Genomic DNA, 23,464 nt, shown 5'->3' with positions numbered 1-23,464 from the left:
TGACGGCAATCGATGCCATACCTTCTTTCTTCAACATTTCACATAATCTCCCTGATATTTTAGCTGGAAATTATTCTATTTTCTTGGATGCAAGAAGAGAAAAGCCACATACCCAATGAAACGATAGAAAGCTTTGCAATAGATGGTTGAGGAGGGTGTGTTATGTGAGGTGAGCATTCATAGACAGAAGGGTAAAATCTATAGAAAGATGCCATCTTCTGTAAAGTATGGCACAAGAGGGACACATAGATTTGGGGCAGATTGCATATTAATTCTATTTATTGGTATTTTTATGAATGACCCACCCAGGCATGTCTAGTTTTACCAGCTCAAAGGGAACATTCACAGCAGCATGTTCCTGGGATGGAAGTATTTACACAGAGGTTACGCATCGTGCCTTTTGGCATTTTATGTGAGAGGCTTGGAGGACCAGTCAGAGCAGAACTTAGGGGCTGGGATTTTTGCATCTTCGTGGATGACTCCCTCACAGCTCTTGTTTTGCCACAAATAATGGTTTCCCTTCTGCTGAAGGACATGTTATGCTGCACATTATCAAGGTAGATTTCTAGGATAGCAAGTGTGCAGAAGGGAAGTCTATCTTCCATGGAGGGTGACTTTTGAAAGCATGATTCTGCCTAGAGGTATTTTGGGGAAAATACCACTGAGATTGAGAAATAAGAATGAGAGGAGAGAATACTAGCATACCTCCTTTCTGTGGTGCTCCAGAGCACGTCTGTAGTGTGTGAGGTAGGAGTTCAATGGGGCTGGGCTGGGTGGGAGCTGAGAAGAAATGGAGACCACAGCCCCTAAATCAGGTAAAGAATATATTTTAATTTCTGGGCAGATTAACCTTCCTACCCACACACCAGTTCTCAGATGTGCTTATAGCGGCACCGAGTATCTGAGCGACATAAGATCCAGAACATGACATACTGATTTTATTATAGCAGAATGATCATATCTGAGTCATGAACACTATATTCTTTTTGAGAAAAACAAAATAAATGAGTCAAAACTCACGTGGGTATTTAAGAGAATGACTCCTAGGCAGGCAGGTGTCAGCTCTGTAGAAATAAGGACATGATTGATCGCTGACTATGTTTATGGAAGTAAGCAATCGATGAGCATCCGAGAATGGAAAAAAAGTTTCAAATAGCTGGGTTTAAAAGAAAGGGAATCATTTCAGGGGGCTGTACGATAGATAACTGCTTTTAGGCAAGTATATCTCAGGGTGACAGCGGCCTCCAACTGGTTGCCTATGGAAAGTAACTAAGAATCCATGCAAATAAAGACCGTTTCCACAGCAGGAGAAATGAATCTGCCCACCAGGATAAAGACACAATAGTTTGAAAGAGAATTCTTTTGCATCCTCAGCTTGAGCTGGGTATTTGATGGCTAAATTTGCTGCCTATTTCCAAATCCCTCGAAACAGTCACCAGACATGAGGTTTGTAAGATAAATCCCATATTGTAGAAGCATGCATAGAAGAATAAAACGGGGACCCCTGGGTGGCGCAGCGGTTTAGTGCCTACCTTTGGCCCAGGGCGCGATCCTGGAGACCCGGGATCGAATCCCACATCGGGCTCCCGGTGCATGGAGCCTGCTTCTCCCTCTGCCTGTGTCTCTGCCTCTCTCTCTCTCTCTGTGACTATGATAAATAAATAAAAATTAAAAAAATTAAAAAAAAAAAAAGAATAAAACGTATATACAAAACGATTCGCCTCATCTGACTGATCAGCACCCATATCATATGCTCAGCACAGTGAGATGTTGCCTCAAATGCAGGCAGATATGAAGCCAGGCCTACCATCTAGTAAAGCAGAAAAAATTAATGTCTGACAAAAGTTTCTAATAGCAAAACCTTATGTTTGTCAATGTGATAAAGCTTTCTTGATTCAATATGTTTCACCCATAAAATGAAGGAATGAGGGACACCTGAGTGGCTCAGCTGATGAAGCATCCAACTCTTGCTTTCAGCTCAGGTCATGATCTTGGGGTGCTGGGATCGAGCCCCACAGCGGGCTCCATGCACAGCACAGAGTCTGCTTGAGGTTCTCTCTCCCTCTCCCGCTGTCCCTCCCACTCATGCGCACTGTCTCTAAAATAAATAAATCAATCTTTAAACAAAAGGAAGAGAAAGGCAGAAAGAAAGATGGAGGCAGACCACTTGTAAGATCCTTTCCAACTCTGCAATTCTGAGATAATGAAGGGCCATATGAGTGCTATGGTTACACTAAGATCTCAGAAGGGGAGGAAGTAAGGTCCAGTTAAAGACGATTCCCATAGTCAGTGGGTTTGGAGCTGAACCTCAAAGCTGTGTGGTGCCTAGGTAGCAAAATGGAATCGGGGAGGTGATTCTGTAGGTGAGAACATCAGGTTGAGGGGAGAATTGTTTCATGAGACCATAAGACAGTCTCAGTTCAACACAGAGTGTTCACGGAGAGGCGGAAGCTAGAGATGCAGACTGGAATGTGTGAGCAAGAAGTGACAGGGCCTCGGGGGACATAACAACAGGTTACTTTTTGATATGTAGCAACAGCAAGGAAGTAATGCAGTATCGAGAGCAACTGGGAAAGATTCCACTCAGGTAGCATTGCAGAAAAGGGGAAAATACGGAAATGATACTTTATATGGGGTTATAAAATTGCCTGTTAGTTTTAAGGCAGCCATATTACCTAGTCCTAATTACAGGACAAGTATGGGAAACAGGACGAGGTGGGATTCCTTTTAGTCACAGAACAAGAAATTTAGAGATGTATGTACAAGGTAGAGGGGAACTTTGGGAAGAGGCGGAGGGTTTGAGCAGTTAGTAGGACCACGACGCTCAATGCCGGAGTGTGTCAGCCATGCCTGTGTGGGTTCAGAAAGACATTACAGGAGAAGCAACCGAGAAAACCAACGGGGAAATAGTTCTGCCCCAGAAACCACAACAATGATACAAAGTCAGAAGAAGTTTGGCCAAGTGGGACAAAGAGAAGAAAAAGGACAAGCCCCTCACGGAAATGCTGTTATAATGAGAAAATGTAAAACATGAATATGTGGTCAAAAGGGACAAGGTGAACCCCATGTGGTCCAGCCAGCTCTGCCCTGGGTGGGGGGGGGTGGCCCCGAGAGGATTCTCGGGTGGAAAGTGGGGTTTCCCTAAGCATACATAATTAGGCACCTGTTAGCTTCTGCAAACCTACCTGCTGCATCTCCAGCTGCTGAATCTAGAGGATATTGAGATAATGCACCTACTGGGGGCCCATACAGCTCTCAACAGACCTCACAGGCTGAGTTTACATAGTGCAGCGTCGTCTGCTAACATGATGCCCCGATGCCGGGCTAGCTGCTTCCTGCTTGGTCTGCCTTCTGGGTTTCCCAGTCTGATGACATTTGGGGTCCGATTCTTCTTTGCTGCGAGGCTGTCCTGGACACTGTGGGATATGTAGCAGCATCCCTGGTCTGTACACACCAGAATCCAATAGCAAGCTTGCCGGTCAGGACAGTGAAAATGTCTCCAAACATCGTCAAAATCCTGAGGGACCCCCTTGCTGCTCGTTTCCCCTTCAGCAGTTAAGCGCAGTGAGACACCTCCCTTCTGTGTTAATGAGTTCAAGACGGAAGGCTCTGATTTTCCGTGCGAGGCTCTGCATCCCTTATGCCTTTACGAGCCCACAGATAATCTGGAAAAAAAAAAGACTAGGCGTTAAAACTTCCTACTAGGTAGCTTCGGTTATGCACAAAAAGTCCTACTCGCTCCTTCAGTATTTTGGGAGCTAGAGCTGCCGGAGAGAAAGGCTGTCTACGAGCTGCTACTCGTTTCCCTGGTAAAGGACGTTTTGGAAAAAAAAAAAAAAAAAAACAGTGTTACCTCTCGGAAATGATTGCTTTCATCACCCTGTGAGACTTTTGAAGATGCCTGTCCACGGCGGGCTCCGGAGCTCTTTGGGGAGCTCGAGGGAGATGCGTCGACCCCAACACCCGGCCCCGGGGAAGGCCGGCCCTAGCCAGGGAGGCACACGAACCCAGAGCAGGCCTCCGCTGTGCTGTGCACAGAGAGCTGTGGGAAAGCCTGGCTGAATGAGCTCATTGAAGAGCAGTGATCACAATGAGGGTGCTCTGAAGCTGGCAGCGCCTTCAAAGGTTTCCAGGGGGGACATTCCTCTGCCAGGAAAAGCCAGGAGGTAAGAGACCTAAAGCCTGAGGAGACCCTCCTGCTTAATAGCGAGCCCTGCAAAGCTGCGCTGTCTCCTCCCCCATAAAATGAAGCTATTCAGGATCCTTCAAACTCCAGACAGCACAACAAATCACTTTGCCAAACGTGAGCTTTGAAGTCGAGGCCGCCCTTCTGGGTCTGCTCATCAGACGAAGACGCTCCACAATCAGGGTGTTTACCCAAGCGCTCCGCAAACCACGGGGTCGCCTCAGGGGGGATACAGCAAGCAAGGATTATGCACTGACTGTCTGCTCGGGCGCTGAACTGAACCGGGTATGGAAGCTCTCCTGGAGCTTGGATCATTTGCATCACACAGTCCGTGAATGCGGTTCAAAGGGTTTTGATTTACGTCTTTGGTGTGGAATTCCTTTCACTTTTGGAGATAATGAGCTCCGCGGTCATCAATCCTTCCCTTGGAAAGAACACAGGGGATGACGCCAAAGCCTTCCCTCCTCTGGGCGCCATGGAGATGTTGTGGAAGACAATTGAGTTGGGTGCCCTCCCCTGCGTGTCCCTACTCTGAGCTGGATGGAAACGTCTGGCACCCCATATACTGCTGCCTAACCTTGTTTCTGTAACCCCTCCCATCCCCGAACCCGCAGGTTGGCAACACTCACATCTCTGGCTGGGGCTCAACGTTTCCACACATTCAAGTGCCCCGTCCACCCCCCCCCTTCCTTCTGAAGTTCCTTTATTGCATCAGGTGTCCTGCCCTTCAGCCTGGGTGAATGCATTCCGATCAACACGTGCACAGCAGCATTTTGGGGTTGCAGTGGAGAGAACTGCAAACCTCACATCCGCACCAGACAATTGTCCTGCCTGCTGGACAGCATCCCTCAGGCCAGGAGAGCACTCCACTGTCGTATCTGGACGCCAACAGGCTTCCAGGGACAACAGGCAGCCTCAGTTCTAAGGAAGGCGACCACAGGAAGCCATTGGCCATTGGGGAGGCCCTTGGCCTTTGGGAAAGCCATTGGTCGTTGCAACAGATATGCTGGGAGACTTGAGATCAGTGGCTCTACCCAATGCAGCTACAGACTTGAAATCCTACCCCACTATGAAAACTCCAAATTGCTACTTCCTTCTCCCCAAAAAGGGCCTCCTCTGCTCCCGTGAGACTGGTATCTGTGGGAACCGCACACATGCATTCTGTGGACTTCGGAGAACTGGAGGTCAAGGAGGCCCCGCGGAGGAGCCGTGGATGGATGGTTGACAGCTCCCGGTTCTGTTTTCCTGCATTCTCTGTGAGCGCTCAACTAAACCTGCAGAAGAGGGCAGCTGCCCTCAATACGGGGCCTTCCCCCTAGGTAAATCACCTGGCCTTCAGGAACAGCAAGCCAAGGGACAGGAGAACAAAAGTGAAGGATTTGAATCCCGGGAAGCAGTTTGCTTTGGCAGCCTTTGACAACTGTGTTCTTAGCCTAGGGCGTAGAGTTATTTGCAAGACTTCCTGTATTTTTTTTTTTTTAAGAGCAGGGCAGATAAGTATAAAGTCAACAAACACCTGCTAGGTCAATACTTGCTTCTCCACCAGACCAGCTGACAGGTCAATATCTCCGCAAGATCATTTCCTAAATGTCTCATGATCTGTTAATTTTCCTGAACTATTTATTTATTTATTTATTTATTTATTTATTTATTTATTTATTATTTTTACAGTAAAATTGACGGAAGCATTGTTTTTGGTTTGCTTTGAGAAAAACCCGAACTTAACATTTAAGGAAACCCCCTCGGGGGACCCCTGGGTGGCTCAGTCCATTAAGGTCTGCCTTCGTCTCAGGTCATGATCTCAGGGTCCCGGGATGGAGCTCCGCATCCAGCCTCATGTTGGGCTCTGTGCTCAGCGGGAGCCTGCTTCTCCTTCTACCTCTGCCCCTTCCCCGTTCATGCAGTCCGTCCAATACAATCTTAAAAAAAACAAAAACAAAAACCAAAAGCCCTTTGGCGTGTCTGTACACGCCCGCACATCGCAAGAGCTGTGAACACGGCGCCTGAAGACCACACTACCCTGTGCTTCCTTAGCAGCCTGTGAGCTCATCAGGCTTGGTCCTGGCCAGCTGGTTTTTTCCAGAAAGCCCAGAGTAATTAAGTGCAGAAAGCCTGTTTTGTTAACGGTGCCAAGAAAAAAGATCAGATAAGGAAAGGTCGCTGTGAGGAGCAGGGGTGAGCCGTTGCTTCCTTTTTAACAAACACTGTGCCTTCCATAACGTCGCTGTCTTCCGACACTGCATCATTTGGGCAACGTTCATCCAATCGGGAGTGATTTAAACAAAGCACAACGTGGCCCGGAAAAGAATGTTCCTCTTGTTATTGGTGAAAGTAGCTCCAGGATCACGGAATGATGGGGTCTCCAAAGGACAGAAGGAAATACAACAGAGTTTATTTTAGATCAAACCCAGTCTCTGGGTATTTGGGGAAATGCCAATATATATATTATTAAAAAAATTTTTTTTTAAAGAAAGAACACACGAGCGGGTGGTGATGGGTGCAAACAGAAGGAGAGGGAAAGAGAGAATCTTAAGTAGGCACCCACTCTGGGCTCGATCTCGCAACCCTGAGAACATGACCTGAGCCAAAACCAAGACTCAGACTGAGCCACCCAGGCGTGCCCCCTAATATTTTAAACAATATTTCTGCTCTGTCATCATTTCTGCTTCCAATAGGTGTTTCTTTGGAAGATGGAACGAAGGGAAACGTGAAGGAGTAACTGCCTAGACCCCAAATATGCCTGGTGGGGGTATGAAGAAAGGACATCTCGTAACCTCTGTGTTCGGTGACAAGCCGTTAGTTATCTCTGTCACAACTTCCGTTTTCTGGAAAGGCTAATGGGCCATCACTAAAAATTGGAATTGTTAAAAATAAAATAGGCAAATAAAGACAGGGCATAGAGTCGTCCACATTGCAGACTGTTCAGTGACTGGGCCGGTTGCTGAAGGTCAACCAGACTCAGGAACCGACCGGTGGGTGTACAGAACCCACCGTGTTGCCATGTGTAGTGCCCAACATGCTGACGGGGTCTCTCCGAAACAACACAGTTTGTGTCACTAAAGAGAAAGGAAAGGAGCCACAAAAATGGAAGAATGTAGTAGCATGAAGAGGTCTCCAGAGAGATGACAAGATGCAATTTGTGAATCCTAACTGGATCCTGCGGAGGAAAAAGAGGAGGAGGAGGAGGAGGAGAAAGAGGAGGAGGAGGGCTATGGAAGACATTATTTTCAGAACAAATGGGTACGTTTGGACAAGCACTCAATAGCTCACGATGCCATCAAACTATTCTGATTTTTCCTAAGTGTGAAAATGCTGAAGAGGAAGAAAGTCATTCTTCAGAGAAGCACATGGCCAGCAGGTGAGGCTCGCAGCAGAAACGTCCCACTGCTAAACCAACGTCGTCACATTTCAGGCGCTTCCAAGGTGCATGGTTCTCACGTAATTCCAGGTTGAGCAGGCGACAGGGACGGGTGACGAGCTCTACGGGCAGCCCCTGCTCAGTGTCTGTGGGATCCACGCCGTAAGTGGGTCTGAGTTCAAGCCTGGTGGACAAGGATGCAAAGCTGAGAGGAGCCAAGTGGATGATGCTGCAAACAGATGGACATGCAGGTTCAAGGGCAGGACAGAGAGAGGATTTGACCCATTTGCTGGGCACTAGGTAGGCTGGTATTGCTCCAGCCAGCACCCAGGGGAGGGTGGTGCTGAGTAGCCATCAGTCCGTAATTCTTACAAGAGCATGAATTCAGGAAATCACCTTGTCCTTGCCTCAGCTTCCCACCCTAAACTGGAAATCACGGTCCCACCCAAGGTAGGTCCCTCCCGGGTCCTGCGGGAGCGGTGGCAACAGCACGGAGTACAGGCTCTGCTGAAAAGTGTGGATCTTGTCCCTTATCCCTCGACTCAGATGCCACCAGCAAACATGCATCCTGCCCCACTGGGCCACGGAAAATGCTGTAGGAAGCAGAGAATCCCAGGAAAAAGCGCAGGCCCGCCCTGCCCTGCTGTCTTCACGCGTGCAGGTGGGAGTGCTCCCAGCACACACACAAAGGCCCAAGAAAAATGCCTGTGAACGCTCAACCCCAGTATTGGATGCTGCCCATAAAACGCCCCGAGCCATTATTTACAAGCGCATATGACGACTGTGATGGATGACAGCCCTGTCGGGCTCTGGAGGCAGGCGGCTCTCACTGCAGGAGGGAGGGGGGAGGCGTGTGCCCTCCTGAGATGGGGATAAATAGAGGGGAGGTGACTCGGGCATCACAGAGTAGGACTTGGCCGCATGAGCGAGTCCCGAGAAGGCAGAGATGTAGGAGTCTGCACGGCCCTGGGGACAGCAGCACTGCGGGGACAGCTCGCGGTGGGAGGGCAGGAGAGCATCCGTCAGGCACAGGGCAAAGTCAACCTTCCTGTGCCCTTTGGTGTAGGCAGACCCTCGACAGGTCAGATGAGCCCCAACCACGTCGGGGAGGGCCGTGTGTCTACCGGGGGCACCGAGTGGAAGGCTAACGTCACCCACAAGTACCCTACACGCACACACCCAGAAGTAACGCTTGACCAGCTCGCTGGGCTGAGCTCGGGACCCTTCAGGTGGACACACAGCCTGAGCCACCCACCTGCCGCCGGGGTCCGCACCCACTGGGCCGTGTGAGTGATGCCAGCACCTACTTCCTAACACCCGCTTGGGCTGTATAGTCTCAGAACCCCCGCATGCCCCGGATCCGCTCACCTTGTACACTTTGTACTTAGTCCAGCGTCGACCCGTCATATACAACCCTGCAGCGTCTTCTTAAAAGACGCAACTGAAGTCTAAACTCGGTGCCCGGGGGTCACTGCTCTCCTGTTCTCTCCTCCACAAACGGGAAAAGGCAACTCATAGAGGCACACCCAGGAGGGCACAAAACCAGAAGGCGAGCTCCCCATTCTGACCCCTTCTCCCGATGATGCCACACTTGCACCGGAGAGCTCCGGAGAGCCCTCTCTTTCTCCTCTTCGATCACGGATGTCCATTTACAGCGCGGCGCCCGGACAGCGGCCGCCCTGCATAACCAGTTGTTATGGTAACAATTAGCAGTTCCGATCCAACCGCTGCCGCCGTGGAGTAAGAGAGCCGTTCTTTGGAAACGAATAGAAGAAGAATTTCTGAATTTCCTGGAGGCCGCCTTCATGCAGACCTCATTGCAGGCTGGACGCGCATTCGCGGTCATGGTCTAGAAGGTCTCCTCGACAATTGCCAGGCCTGTGTGCTTTCTCCAGAAGTCCGTTTCTTGCTTAACTCCTTTCGTGATTGTGTGTGTGTGCACATGCACGTGCACCCATATGGGGCAGCGGGGGGTAGACTGCAGAGTGACCCAACAGGCCCATCAACAGATAGATAGGAGTCTTTGACAATCCGATCTCCCGAAATGAAGGGACATGTCTGCACAGCCACCTGCTACGATGCATCCGTGCGCGCTGAAAAGTGCTCCCGAGTAATTAGAAATCGTCCTGCCGTGACCCAGCACCCTCTTTAGAAACTTACTAGGTGATTCCTTAGCAAGAACGGTGTAAATAGCATTTAGGAGAAGGACTTAAATCGTTTTCTTCCAAAGACTAACCCCTGTGTAACTAGACCACTTTACTAGTAATTATTTAAGAGGAAAATTTTCACCGGAGCAGAACAAAAGTGAAATTCTTTAAGTTACAAGATGTTTTTTTTTTATAGACTCTAGGGGGGGACAAAAAAAAGCACATTCGCATTCGTGCGGGTTTCTTTAGTAAGTCATCCGGTGGCATTGGCTCATGAATGCTCAAATGCATTTTGAAATGATTTTTGACCTGGGGGCAACATCCACCCCACCGTCTGGGCCTTTTTATGAAATCCACTGAGACCTCTTTTTTGAATTAAATATATAGGTATCCTAAACCAAAATTGTGAGGCAGGGTTCTTCGAATTCCTTCTTAAAGGGCCAGTTAGAAAATACTTTAGAATTTCAACTTTTACAAACCAAGATGCAACACTAAAGAGGTTATGTAGGTACATATACTATACGACCATTTAAAATTGAACGGTTTCAGCACCCGACTCTCAATTTCGGCTCAGGGCATGATCTCAGGGTCGTGAGTTCAAGCCGCAAACCGGGCTCCACGCTGGCTGTGGAACCTGCTTGTGATTCTTTCTCTCCCTCTGCCCCTCCATTGCTTCTATTGTTTCAAAAATAAAATTTAAAAAAAATAAAAATAAATAAAATTGAACCATTGAGAAATCGTAAAGGCCACTCTTAACTCACCAACTATGAAAACGAACATAGACGGCTGGTCCGATTTGGCCCACAGGGTCATCATGTGCCAAGCCTTGATCTAAAGCATCAAAAATGGTCAAAATTATAAGTACAGAGATGTTAGTAGTAATAAAAGTATGAATATGGTCAATGAAATCTACAGGTAAGAGCTTCTGGATTGTTTCACAGATTTTACCTTGTTTGGCTGTCATGGTTGCTACTCCCCTACCATCGCTTCAAGTGATATTCCCATTGGGAGTTTTGAGGGAACCAGTTTGATTTAATGCAATGAGGACAGAACTGTCTTTTGGGAAATGTTCATAAAAGGGACATGAGGTGTGGCATCAGCTGGCATGTGAATGATGGCTCAGCGGCTCTGCATGCTGTTTTATTGACATTGCCCTCAACGGGACAGGATTTCAAGGAAAACAATAGGAAATGCACAATACCACTGAATCCTCAGAAGGACTTTACAAGGATAACAGACGAGTGGTTCCGTTTCCAGGAGGAGAACTTCGGACTTTTACCTACTTGCACGTATGGTCCTCTGCTGACTAGCCTGTTCCAACCATTGCTGAAGAAATAAAATTTCCCCTGTTGACATTTCCATATATATTTTGGAAGCCCCGGTGCAAGTTATCCCAGCTCAGTCTTGCAGACGTCATCCTACATGTGAGACAGTAGACATTGCCATATTAGGTAGGGGTGTCAGAAAAATAAACTGGAAAATGCTTGTCCTGCTCACCCTCATTTGAAGGAAAAATTGTGGGCAAGATGTCCAACGTCATCTCAACACCGTGCCAGGAGACGGGAAATAAGTAAAAATCGTGGCAGAAGACGCCTGACTTGCTTCTTGACAATGAAGTAAACTATAACCCCAGGGTCAGGGCATCCAGCTTTCCAGCTCTATCAGTGACCACCCATCATCTTGTGCTTATTAACCTGTTCCCCATCCCCAACCACAGGAATTTGACATTCGGCTGAGGAATTCTCACATTCCCGCCAACCACAGACATTTCTAGAATGCCTACCCGTTTTTTCCAACCCATGCTTTTGGCTCAAATGCTCCTTGATTCTTAATCACCTGTCCTTTGTTTCTTGGAATACCGTCACGATAACTACGGCACAAAAAAGTATCTTGGAAATGAATGATAGAGGACATACAGGACATACTAGAGCTGCCAACCAAAGCTACGACGGCAATCGTATTATAGTATATAAAGGTATCCAAGCAGCATCACACACCCTCAGTGTACACGAAGCATGTTCTATGTCAAATACATTTAAATTTTTTAAAAACCTCAGAAAATATATTGGCAATGACCATATTTTTTCAGTGATTCACATAAACCCAGAGCAGTATCAGCCACAAGGATGACAGACCCGCCAATGGAAATCGCTACTTCAAGCTGTATCATTTCTTCCTTTGCTCACATACATGATATTTGTAGAATGAAGATGCATTTATTAGTATTAAAATAGGGGCGACTGGGTGGCTCAGTTGGTTAAGATGCTGCCTTCGGTTTAGGTCATGAGCTGGGGTTCTGGGATGGAGACCCAGGTCAGGCTCCCTGCTCAGCGGGGAGTCTGCTTCTCCCTCTCTCTCTACCCCTCCCTGCCCCTTGTGCACTCTCTCTCTCAAATAAATCAATAAAATCTTTCTTAGTATTAAAATAAAAAGACTTTTAAAAATTACTTGTGGAATACACAGAAAATTGGTCATCTTAAGTATTTTTAAGTGAACAGGTCAGGGGCATTGAGTACACTCATATGGTTGGGCAATCACCGCCACCGTCCAGAACACTTTGTTGTTGAACTGAACCTCTATGCCTGTTAAACACTCCCCTCCCATTCGCCCCTCCTCCCAGCTCCCCGGCACCCACTGTGAATTTGTCTCTATTAATTTAATGATGTTAAAGTACTTCCTATAAGTGGAATCATACAAATGTGTCCTTTTGTGACTGTCTTATTACACTCCAGTGTAATGTCCTCAAGCTTAGCAAAGGGAGTTTTTAAAAGCTTGTTTCACAAGGCACAAAATTGTGGGACACAATAACCCCAATTTAGGATCCTTTACAACAAGCTTGGGTAGAATTAATGTTTCCAGAATACACCGATTGGTTTCTACGTGTGCAAAGATGAACAACATCATGAAAATGCATGTATTCCTCCTTCCCATGGTGTCCACTTCCTATAAAAACATGGGGGCAGGTTCATACTTTAGTCTAGGATTTAATTAGAAACTTTGTACTGAGAGGGAATATCTTCCACCTAAAAAACCAGGACACGGGGTAATAATGAGTAAAAATGATTTAAAAGTCAGTTGGAAAGAGACCCTGATGTATCCGTGCAAAGTGATAATGATGATTTCGGTGTTTATGGGCAATCGTTTCCAATAATAGCCAAATGTGCTCAATTCTGAGAAACAACGTAACCTGCTTCTAATATTGCGATTGTCTTAAATGGTCATCTCATTTTGCGGTTATGTAATAAGAAAAGCGTTATTTGGCACTCTGCTTAAGAAAGATGAAACGGCTATGGTTTAGCGGCATCGTGCGGGAATATTCTTTCTCACGTGTTTTTACATCTTCTTGCTTCCTGGCTTCTTATCTGATTATTGATTTTAAAAAGCAATAATGCATCCCACACATAGGGTATTAGGAAGAGTCATGTGTTGGTTTTGCCTTTATGCAGTAGGGTAAACTTGCACATAAGTGTAAAGGCCGCTGATGTGTGACACACCATATGACACCTGAATTTCACTTAGAGTTTCTTCAACGATTCTGTTATCTCAGGCGACATGTGTGGCTTTCACCCGTAACGTGAAATGAAGCACTTGGGTAGATCGTGAGTCTTCAAAGGGAATGGTAGCTGAGACTGCAACCCTTTAAAAAACAAACAAAAAAATGAGACAACAGAAGCCAGAAAGTGAGCAATCCATAAAACAACCAGAAAGTCTGTCTGCCCCTCCTCATAACTTCCCCTCCTCACTCCTGGGGGTGGGGGAGGCTCAGTACTACCCTCTGGACGTCCAAACATACCTTGAAAATTACTGGGCCAGTTAGACTGTAAAGGGCCACCCTGCTCAGCTGTAAAACACACACACAAAATAAAAGACCATTATATGAAAACAATGTAAATTAATTTGAACACAGATGATGACTATTTCTAAAAATGAAAGATACCATCAACAAAGAGAAAAGTCAAGAATGTATAAAGACTTTTTTGGAACACATTTTATCCCAACTGTTTATAATGAATATCAAGAATATGATGACGTGATGTATTATGCATAAAAATATATGTATATTATTGTATCACCAAGAAAGAGAAAAGCCACGAATGCATAAAGACTATTTAAAACATATTTTACCCCAAATGTTTATTTTTTATTTTTTTACCCCAAATGTTTATGATTAATATCAAGAATATAAGAATATCAAGAATATAAGAATATCAAGAATATAAGGTATCATAATACTTTAATATATACATAAGAATAAATGAATATCTGTGTATATAAGAATATATAAAGTGCACACATACACAGATTCTGATAAATCAGTAAGAAAAGTGGGGAAAAAGGCACCTGGCTGGCTCAGTCAGTGGAGTGTGTGTCTCTTGATCTTGGGGTTGTGAGTTCAAGCTCCATGTTGGAGTTGAGATTACTTAAATCTTTTTATTTTTTTTTTTTTTAAGGATTTTATTTGACAGAAAGAAAGCACAAGCAGGGGGAGCTGCAGGCGAGGGGAAAGGGAGAAGCCGACTCTCCTCAGAGCAGGGAGCCCAATGTGAGGCTTGATCCCAGGACCCTGGAATCACGATCTGAGCCGAAGGCAGATGGTAAATGGCCAATAACACATGAGTAGCCATCTTTTACTCATGGACAGAGAAATTCAAGTTAAAACATGAATAAAACTCCCTTAAGTTAGGGAAAGAATTGAGTCAAACTGTATAAAGTGCTAAGGAAAACATGAAGCTAAAAAGGATCCTCTTACTATTAGAAGGAGCATGGATTGGTACACCACTTTGGGAAGCCTTCTGGAAGCTTCTAGAGAGCTGAACATGCACTCAGCCTTCCAGCCAGCTGTCTACTCCCAAGAAGCTTATGTGCACAGAATTATGGACAAGAATGTTCCTGGTAACTGCTTGCAATAATGAAAAATTAGAAATCAGTCACACTATAATAATCAAATTTATGTAAACTGTGGTTACAGGTATCAGTCCAATCCATGAGTGAAAATTAATTATGAAAGAAATAATATATACATGTTAATATATATACAGATATAGATAGATTAGATAGATAGATCTAGATGATTATAGATGGATGGATGGATGGATGGATGGTTGGATGAATAGATATGACGGATGGATGGATAGATAGATAGATAGATAGATAGATAGATAGATAGATAGATAGATCTAGATGATGATGGATGGATGGATGGATGGATGGATGGATGGATGGATGGATAGATGGATAGATAGGTCGATAGATGATAGATAGATAGATAGATAGATAGATAGATAGATAGATAGATAGATCTAGATGATTATGGATGGATGGATAGATGGATAGATAGGCCGATAGATAGATAGATAGATAGATAGATAGATAGATAGATAGATAGATGATAGATAGATGATAGATAAATAGATGATAGATAGATGATAGATAGATAGATAGATAGATAGATAGATAGATGATAGATAGATGATAGATAGATGGTTGTAGATACAGGTAGATACATATGGTGGATAGATATAGATAGATGGACAGATGCATATGTATTAGAATGATAAGAAAACCCAGAGACCCGAGAGACTGTTCAAACCAAACTGATTAAGGTCTGCTGGGAAGACAGCGAGGAAAATGAAATTGAGGACAGGTGCATAGGGGATTTAAAACTATTTCTCTCACATGTTTTAAAACTCATCATAGAGAAGGCATAAAGGAAAAATGGCAAACCTCTTACCACCACTCTGTCCTCTACTTCGTCCCTCACCCCAGCCTCTTTTCAATGCCCTCCCTCCAGCTGCATGTTTGCATCCCATAATATCAAGCCCACTAGCATTATCTCTTCAAAAACATATTTCTAGGATAAGAGGAAAATTACATTATTTTCTTAGAGAGAAATGCTGGCTCATAAGTCTCAAGTGTCATAAGTAATTTTCAAATGAAATAAGCAATTAATAATTGATATGTTTATTTTCCTCACTCATTCATTTCGTATTTTTCCCCTGTTTAAATGTGATTGTTTTTATATATCAGTGAACATTATCAAGCAACAAATAGTTGAGATCTTCCAGTTTAAAAATATGATTTTTTTTTTTTTTTTAAGGAATAAGGCCTCTGGGAGTCTTGGGCATATGTTAAAACTCATGGGCATATGCTCGCCTCATAAAGAGAGTCAGTCATGGCAATTAGCTCGCATGTGTTTTATCGCTAGCCTCAGTGGCAGGAGTGCAAGTACCAATCTCCCCCAAATGAAGCAAACCTAAGCCCTGTCCCTGGTGTCTTCCTGTCCTTGTTGTCTCTTTCGTTTCCATGATCGGACTTTCTGGTCTGGACTTTGTATTCCTTTCCGTGAGTGGGGCAATCCTGACCGTGCTGTCCCTGAAATCTACAATGTGTCATACAGCATCCAGTAGTACGCAAGTCGACGTTGAGGGAAGCAAGTCTGAGAGGACAGCACCATACCTCTGGCGAGGAGGAACCGAGTACTGCTGCCAACTGGTATGGACCCCGGTCAGGTCACCATTGCTTGAAAGGGAAGAATGTTAGACTTGTGGCCAATGTTCTTAACCAAATACATCATTTCCATAAAATGATATGTGACACACTCACATGAACAAATAAGTCTCTATATACGCCCTACCTATATCTCCCGCCGTGTCCCTTTGTATACACACAATTAGTTGTTACATTAAGTAATTATACCTTATGTTATGCTATATGCTACTATATTAGTGTAAATATTAATGAATGTATGTATTAACACTAATACATTAATATTTGTAACCATGCAAATGAGTTTTATGTTAATTAACAGCATGTGCATTATGTAATAATATGTTACATTATATATCATCATATATTAATATAACCATTTATAATAGATAGTATAATGTATAAACTATGATATTCACATTATCCATTATCACTTATGATATTAATACTTTATTGATATCATATTTATATTAATATAGTATTTATAGAATCCATTATCACTTATGATATTAATACTTTACTGATATTATATTTATATTAATATAGTATTTATAGAATCCATTATCACTTATGATATTAATACTTTATTAATATCATATTTATATTAATATAGTATTTATATAATATAGTATTTATAACATATACATACTATGTGCACAATAATTTAGAGTGTTTTATGTCAGGTTCAGTTCTAAATATGCCCCCTTTGCTTTTACAATCTAATCTTTACAACAGCCATGAGCTAGAAGGTATTATCATACCCATTTTACACAGAATACCGATACCCCAAGAGGCAAGTTACATGGAATCCCATGACAAGAAGCACTGAATATGAGCAGTGATTTGATTCCACTGCTGTGGGGTCCAGAGAGACCCCTTTCCAACTAGAATTTCCCAATTGTTGGAAGTCGCCATTGGTTTACGCTTTTGCCCAAGTGCATGAAGGCGCCTCCGAGGATATGAATGAGCAATAACCAGAAATCTACCATACTGAATTTAACATTAACAGCCTCAGGATTAACCCTCACTGTATGAATTCACCATCATTGTCCCTATTAGAAGTACTGGACCGCATCTCCATGTAACAAGTGCATTTCCACCTCCACACCAAAAGAGGGAGATGAAAGATCCTTTGTGAATCACGTTTCTCTTGCTGGGGATACAGATGTTGCAAAGGGAAAGTTGTAGACGCATCTACGTTAATCACCAAAGAGAATCACGAATAGCCTTGGATCTAAGTAGCTCGTGCATGGAACGTTCTCTATGTACTGAATATTTTAAACCCCATTATCATCATTATCATCTACAGCTACTTCATCATCATCCGCGAGTAATGGAAAATGTTTTGCTAACTCCCAAAGCGCTGTGTGCTCATTTCAGAACGTCCTTTGCTCTTAATGCATTTCTTAATGATGGTTCCAAATTGTGATGGGGAGCAGGGGTTTTGGAAGTCAAAAAGCCAGTATCTCGTTGCAGCCTCTTCTTCAGGTGGAGACAACCCTGCCCATCTCACAACAGACACCAGTACACAGAGCTCAGATTGCCAAGACTTCACTTACTGAAACCAAATGAAATATCAATATCCTTTTTAAGGTAATCATTGCACATATAAAGTCACCTCTGGTTTTTGTACAAACAAGCACAAAATGGAAAGATGAGAAGATACTCCTAATGCATTCAGGCGTTGAGACTATGACCAAGGAGCTTCACCATAAAATAATCCGCTGCAGCTTTAGAGCAGATCTTACTTTACGCTTACCATAAATTAGAGTTGGTAATCCAGATGAATTGGAATGGCAAGCTCTGTGTGAAGCCATGTTAGAAATGGGTTGGGTTCTCTAGAAACAGAATCCGAGACAAGAATATGGGTGCATTTGATTCATGGAAGGAAAAACCAACAAAGAAGGTGACAGGGGGATATGCCGGGAAGAGGAAAGACATGACAAAGGGGCAGCCACTGCACGAGGCAGCCTCGGTCTGACATCATGGCGGGCTCGATGTCATGGTCCCCCAGGGTGGAGAGGTAGGGGGTCACTTGGCAGGCAGGGGACCTCGTTGTCAACCAAAGGCCATGCTCTAGAGGGAGGGAGACCACCTGTGAGCCATTAGGGCCTAAATCGGACAGCTGAAGGACAAGTGCGTTGGCCCTGTGAGGGGGGCTTGGGCAAGGTGCCAAAACAGCATCTATCACACCCACCATTTCCACTACCTGCAAGTGCAAATCTCCGTAAGCATTCATTTACCATAATATGTCTCTTCCTGCCCTCAGAAATTCCAATGCCCTGAATTCAGATTAGATCATGATTCTTACGCTGGCCAAAACTGTACATAATTTAAGGCCGTGGTTTCTAAATCTTTACTTACATCTCAGTATAAGGTAAGGATTTGTAAATAACAGGATGTTGTTTTGTTGTTTTATAAGATGTATTGGCATGATTTCAAAATCTGTGGTTCGTTTTGCACACGGGTTTTCTTGGCTTATAAATCCATATACTTAGCTAGAGCTGATGCTTACAATAATGGTTTCTCAATGAGAAGCTGAACTGGATTTATTAGCAGGTTTTATAAATCAAGTGCAAAATATATAGTTTAAACTTCTAGAAGCACAGATTTATGTTTCCTTGCAATAAATCATGAGACTAAGTATCCACAGAGTCCCACTGTTTTTGTGTTAATCCGGTCAATTGCTGGGTAAATACCTCATGCCTTTTAATCCAATTCATATTCATAATTAGAACTCATTATTTCAGTAAATATCTGTCGATTTATGGTGATCCTAAATGCATGCATTTGGAGGAGTTTGGAAGCCTGCCTGCATATTAACAGTTACCGGGGATAAGAAATGCCATCACCGAGAGAATGAGTGAAAAATGTACAACAATAATATTGAGTCCCATAAGTAAAGGATAAAGCAGAATTTGAAATATCTCCATTTCCATTCTCAAAACGGCACCATTCAGTGATGATTATGTGCTATTAATGCAACTTTGTAAGTGGAGGATGCTTTATGATTGACTTAACACTTTTATGCCTCCGTCTTTGTTTTCTTCTGACACGAGGAAATAGGAAATGTCTGCTGGCACCAGTGGATGAAACCGAGCCTCAGACATTCCGTGCATTTCTGAACATCAGTGACATAGTCTGGACATCATGGCTCCTCACTCTGGGTCTTGGCGTCCAGCTGCCCTCAGACTCACCCCCATGTGCTTTATCATGGACACAAATGCTAATCCCAAGAGGGAAGCACTCTCTATTGGGACTCTCCTCTCTTTTCCTCAAAGTCTCTATACTCCAAGGATCTTGCAAAAGGTTGGAACTTGGAAAGCTCATTGCTTTACACCTTCCTCCACCATCATGGGAGAGGACAACATGGGGGCAACTCACCGTCCACACAAATCGCCTTTATAATTGTTATTACAAATTACCCCTCAGCCTTACATGCATTGCCAGTTGCCAGAGGACACTGGCCAGGGCTCATCCACTATGGTTGACGCAGACTAACTGTTATGCCCATAGAGAAATTCCATTAGCCTTGCAGCTGGGGAGCTGCTCCGGTAGCTGTCCTACTGTCACAAAAGAAAGAAATATGGATTTAATTTTCAATAAGGGATTAAATACTTTGTTAATATTATTAAACATGAAGGTAATGTTTTAAAATTTTAATCAATGATTAATGTCATTACGGGAAAGCTGTTTGCAAGGGGACTGTCACAGAAAATGTGTTCAGGATTCTAGATAAATGACTGACCAATTTAAAAAGATGAAATATGGGAGGAATTGGAATTTGGGAGTGACTAGCTCAGGAGGATGTGGAACAAGGTGAATATATAATTTTTTAATTCACGCAGGACTAGAGAGAAATAGGGACAGGGAAATTTTACAGTTTTATAACTTTTATAATTAATTGTAAAAATATTAACTGAAAAAAAAAGTTTTATCAAATTGTTGGAGCTATGGAGCAGTCCTATTTAAAAGTATTTCTTTAGGGGCACCTCGGTGACTCAGTTGGTAAGCATTTGATTCTTGATCTCAGCTCAGGTCTTGATCTGAGGGTCATGAGTTCAAGCCCTGCTTTGGGATGAATAAATTTTTAAAAATTAAAATAAAATTTTTTTGTTTGTTTGTTTACATATATACACAATTATCTCTTGGGGCATATAAGTGGCTCAGTCAGTTAAGTATCTGACTCTTGGTTTCAGCTCAGGTCATGATCTCGCAATTGGGGGATCGAGCCCCCCACGGGGCTCTGTGCTCCTTGCAAAGTCTGCTTTGGATTCTCTGTCTCCCTCTCTCAAATAAATAAATAAAGTGTTTAAAAAATACATATTTCTTGCATCCTTGTTCTGGATAAGATGGTATATTAGTCTGCTTGGGCTACCTTAACATGATACCACTGAATGGTTGGCTTAAATAACAAAGATTTATTTTCTAATGGCTCTGGAGGCTGGAAGTGCAAGATCAAGGTATTAGTGGGATTGGTACCTTCTGAGGCTTCTCTCCTCACCTTGTTGGTGGCTGCCTTCCCATGTCCTCGCGTGGCCCTTTCTCTGCACGTGCTCATCCCTGGTATTGCTTCCTCTTATGTGGATACCAGTCCCATTAGGGCCCCACCTTTATGACCTCATTGGACCTGAATTACCTCTTTATACAGTACCCCCAAGTATAGATATACTGGGGGTTGGGTTTCAACACATGAAGTTTGAGGAGCTACAACTCCCTGTGTAAAATGGGGACAGTGCATTGTATGCGGACTCTCCTTGAACAGGATGCACAGAATAGCTATTTGGAGACTAAAAACTACATGGCCACTACATGCCCATTAGAATGGCCCAAATCCAACATCGAATGCTGGCAAGGGTGTGGAGAAAAAAGACTCTCATGCATTCCTGTATGAGCGGCAGCCACACTGGAAGACAGTTGGTTAGTTTCTTACAAAACGAAACATCCTCTCACCATGCAATCCAGTAATCCTGCTCCTTGGTATTCATCCAAAGATACTGAAAACTGATGTCCGCATGGATGCTGACAGCAGATTGATTCGTAATTGTCAAAACCACATTTGCTAATATCATCAATCCAATCTGAAATGATGTTAGGTATAGGAAGCTCTCCGTAGCAGATAAAAATTAGATTTTTTTCCTTTGAAGCCAAAAGCTCACTTTGTTCACTTATTGTTTCCTAAGGGTGACTCTTAAATGAAGCTGTCTTTCCCCCACTGCCAAGAATATGTCTGCTCCATTGCTTCCTCAATTTACTAAGAACGTCAGTTTATAAAGATGTGCACGTACTTCGCTAAAAATGGTCTTCGTTTTATGGCTGCAAAACAGTAAGTTCACCTTCGACATTGAACAAGTGTTCATAATACACCAGGTGTTTCAACGAAGACACAATGAACTTGGAAAATCTCTACTTTTAGTCCTTGGTTGAAAAGTGGAACCACCGTTAGAATTAGTTGCATGGATATTTCAATATTCTCAAGTTGTGAATATACAACTGATGTCGTTCATCTGCTCAGGAAGATGAAGCTCTGCCACTAGAGCCAACCTGCTTATGATCTTTATATTACTTTTAGTACATGTACAGGAAAAGTTGTAGAAGAGACGGATAATTTTGAATAGTCAGTCGCTTGATCTAAATGAAAGGTCATGCTTCCCAAAATGGCATGTAGATTCACTTTCTGCAGCTCCGTGTGTTGTGTCATATCACAATATAACAAATACAAAAGAACTCACAAAATACTACTAGATATTTTTTTAAATGCTGTTACTTCTGCAGATTTGTGTCCTCTGCTTTCTTGTAAATTGTGCGATCCCAACAGCATTTGTGAATTAAAAATGTTTACAGATTCTTCGTGCAGTTTGCTTCAGCATCAAGTTTCTTGAGAAATGGAAAATGAACTCTTAATTTGTCCTTAATCGTGGTCTGTTTTAGAGTTCATTCTTGTCAAGAGGGTTTATCACAAAATGTTTTCATGTTTGATCCAAAACATAAATAACTGTAGCTTTATACCGTGATGTTAACAATGCAGCTACTATGACAAAATATTCAGATGACTATATATACACCCTAAGGCAGGACTACTGAGCCTTCTTCTCCAGCACATATTTGCTATATGCCTAACCAATGATGTCCTGTTGCCACACTGAACCTTGCCCTGATGGCTTCACATACATTTTGGGTGGAAACAGCTATGACTCAGCAGACTGGTACACCAATAGCAATGGCCACTGTCATCAGAGTACTCAGCTTCTTCTGTTCCAACACCATGTGCACTACCTGTGAGCACCTGCATATTTAGTGTTAATGACTTAGCACCTAGAAAGGGTGCTTGAGCTTCAGATAGAACCACATGTTTCAGTGGTGACTCTCAAAACCATCTGTTCATTGCACATACCCCCCGGAGAATGATACCCTACCTATCATAGCTTATTTTAATGCAATGATGAGCAATGACACAAGTCACCACAAATTGAAAACCCACCACGAATACTGGATTTAAAAGGATGCTGAGGATGCAGATAAAATCATGCACATTTTTGACTTGCAAGAAATGCCCCAGGCAAACCAGAAAGTGTGGTTACCAGATGTAGAAAGAATTGGGGAAAAAAAAAAATCTTGAAGGTCATGGAATACCCAGCATCAGTGGTCTTTAACTTCTGGAGGAAGAGATGATCCTCATGATTTGAGAATTTGCTGTGACTTATCAACTGCCTCCCCAGGAGAATCCATCTATACTTAACATTTTGCCTAGAATTTCATCAGAGTCCAAGGAGATCCTGATTGTATCCATAGATTCCCGAAACCAACCCTTCAATGGTGGTTATGGATTTAGTTATAGTGACCATTATTATAATAATTTACCATCACTATTGTCATTTAGTGGACAGGAGCCAGGAATGATAAAAACGTCAGTAGTGTATGTTGGAAAGAAACAAAAAAAGAACAACAAAAATCATACTGTTTCCCGCACAACTTTGAAATACCCCACCACATATTCATTTACAATTCTTTTTTTTTTTAAATCTCTCAATACCTATCTAAATCTAGAAACTAACTCCATTTTATATCTAAACTCAAGGAGTCCTTTTTTTTTTACATAGTTTTAATAGGCACCGAATTTTCCAGGAACACAGCTGCCAAGTAATTAGAGGGAAAATTGTCATTTATTTGTTTGGAAACTGTACCAAGAGTTGTTAACAATTTCAGAAAAATTCCAACACTGCTCATGGTGTTTGAGTCACTGACACGAGCAGCTCACCCACCAGAGCTTTGGGCTACTTCATTATG

General features: G+C 43.3%; 2 long non-coding RNA genes across 3 annotated transcripts in view; one reads left to right on the top strand and one right to left on the bottom strand.

The window, feature by feature from the left end:
* The window catches only part of LOC125754735 (uncharacterized), a 333,661-nt gene extending 318,904 nt beyond the window's left edge, over window positions 1-14,757 (top strand). Inside the window, exon 5 of the long non-coding RNA XR_007409526.1 lies at window positions 14,143-14,757. This is a non-coding gene — a long non-coding RNA (uncharacterized LOC125754735). The remainder of the gene's footprint in view (window positions 1-14,142) is intronic.
* On the bottom strand, window positions 1,029-18,048 carry LOC125754734 (uncharacterized). Of its 2 annotated transcripts, none has more exons than XR_007409524.1 (7): window positions 17,937-18,048; window positions 13,485-13,532; window positions 13,186-13,328; window positions 10,640-11,109; window positions 10,453-10,522; window positions 3,186-3,665; window positions 1,029-1,648 (listed from the first exon to the last, which is right to left on the bottom strand). It is a non-coding gene; the product is annotated as an uncharacterized LOC125754734 (long non-coding RNA). The 2 variants fall into 2 exon arrangements; XR_007409525.1 differs by lacking the exon at window positions 17,937-18,048 and adding an exon at window positions 16,148-16,459.
* Between the last annotated feature and the right edge of the window lie 5,416 nt (window positions 18,049-23,464).

The sequence above is a fragment of the Canis lupus genome, chromosome X (genome assembly GCF_003254725.2).
Source record: "Canis lupus dingo isolate Sandy chromosome X, ASM325472v2, whole genome shotgun sequence".
NCBI lineage: Eukaryota > Metazoa > Chordata > Mammalia > Carnivora > Canidae > Canis > Canis lupus.
Note: the sequence above shows the minus strand (reverse complement) of the source record. Positions and strands in the feature narration are given on the sequence as shown.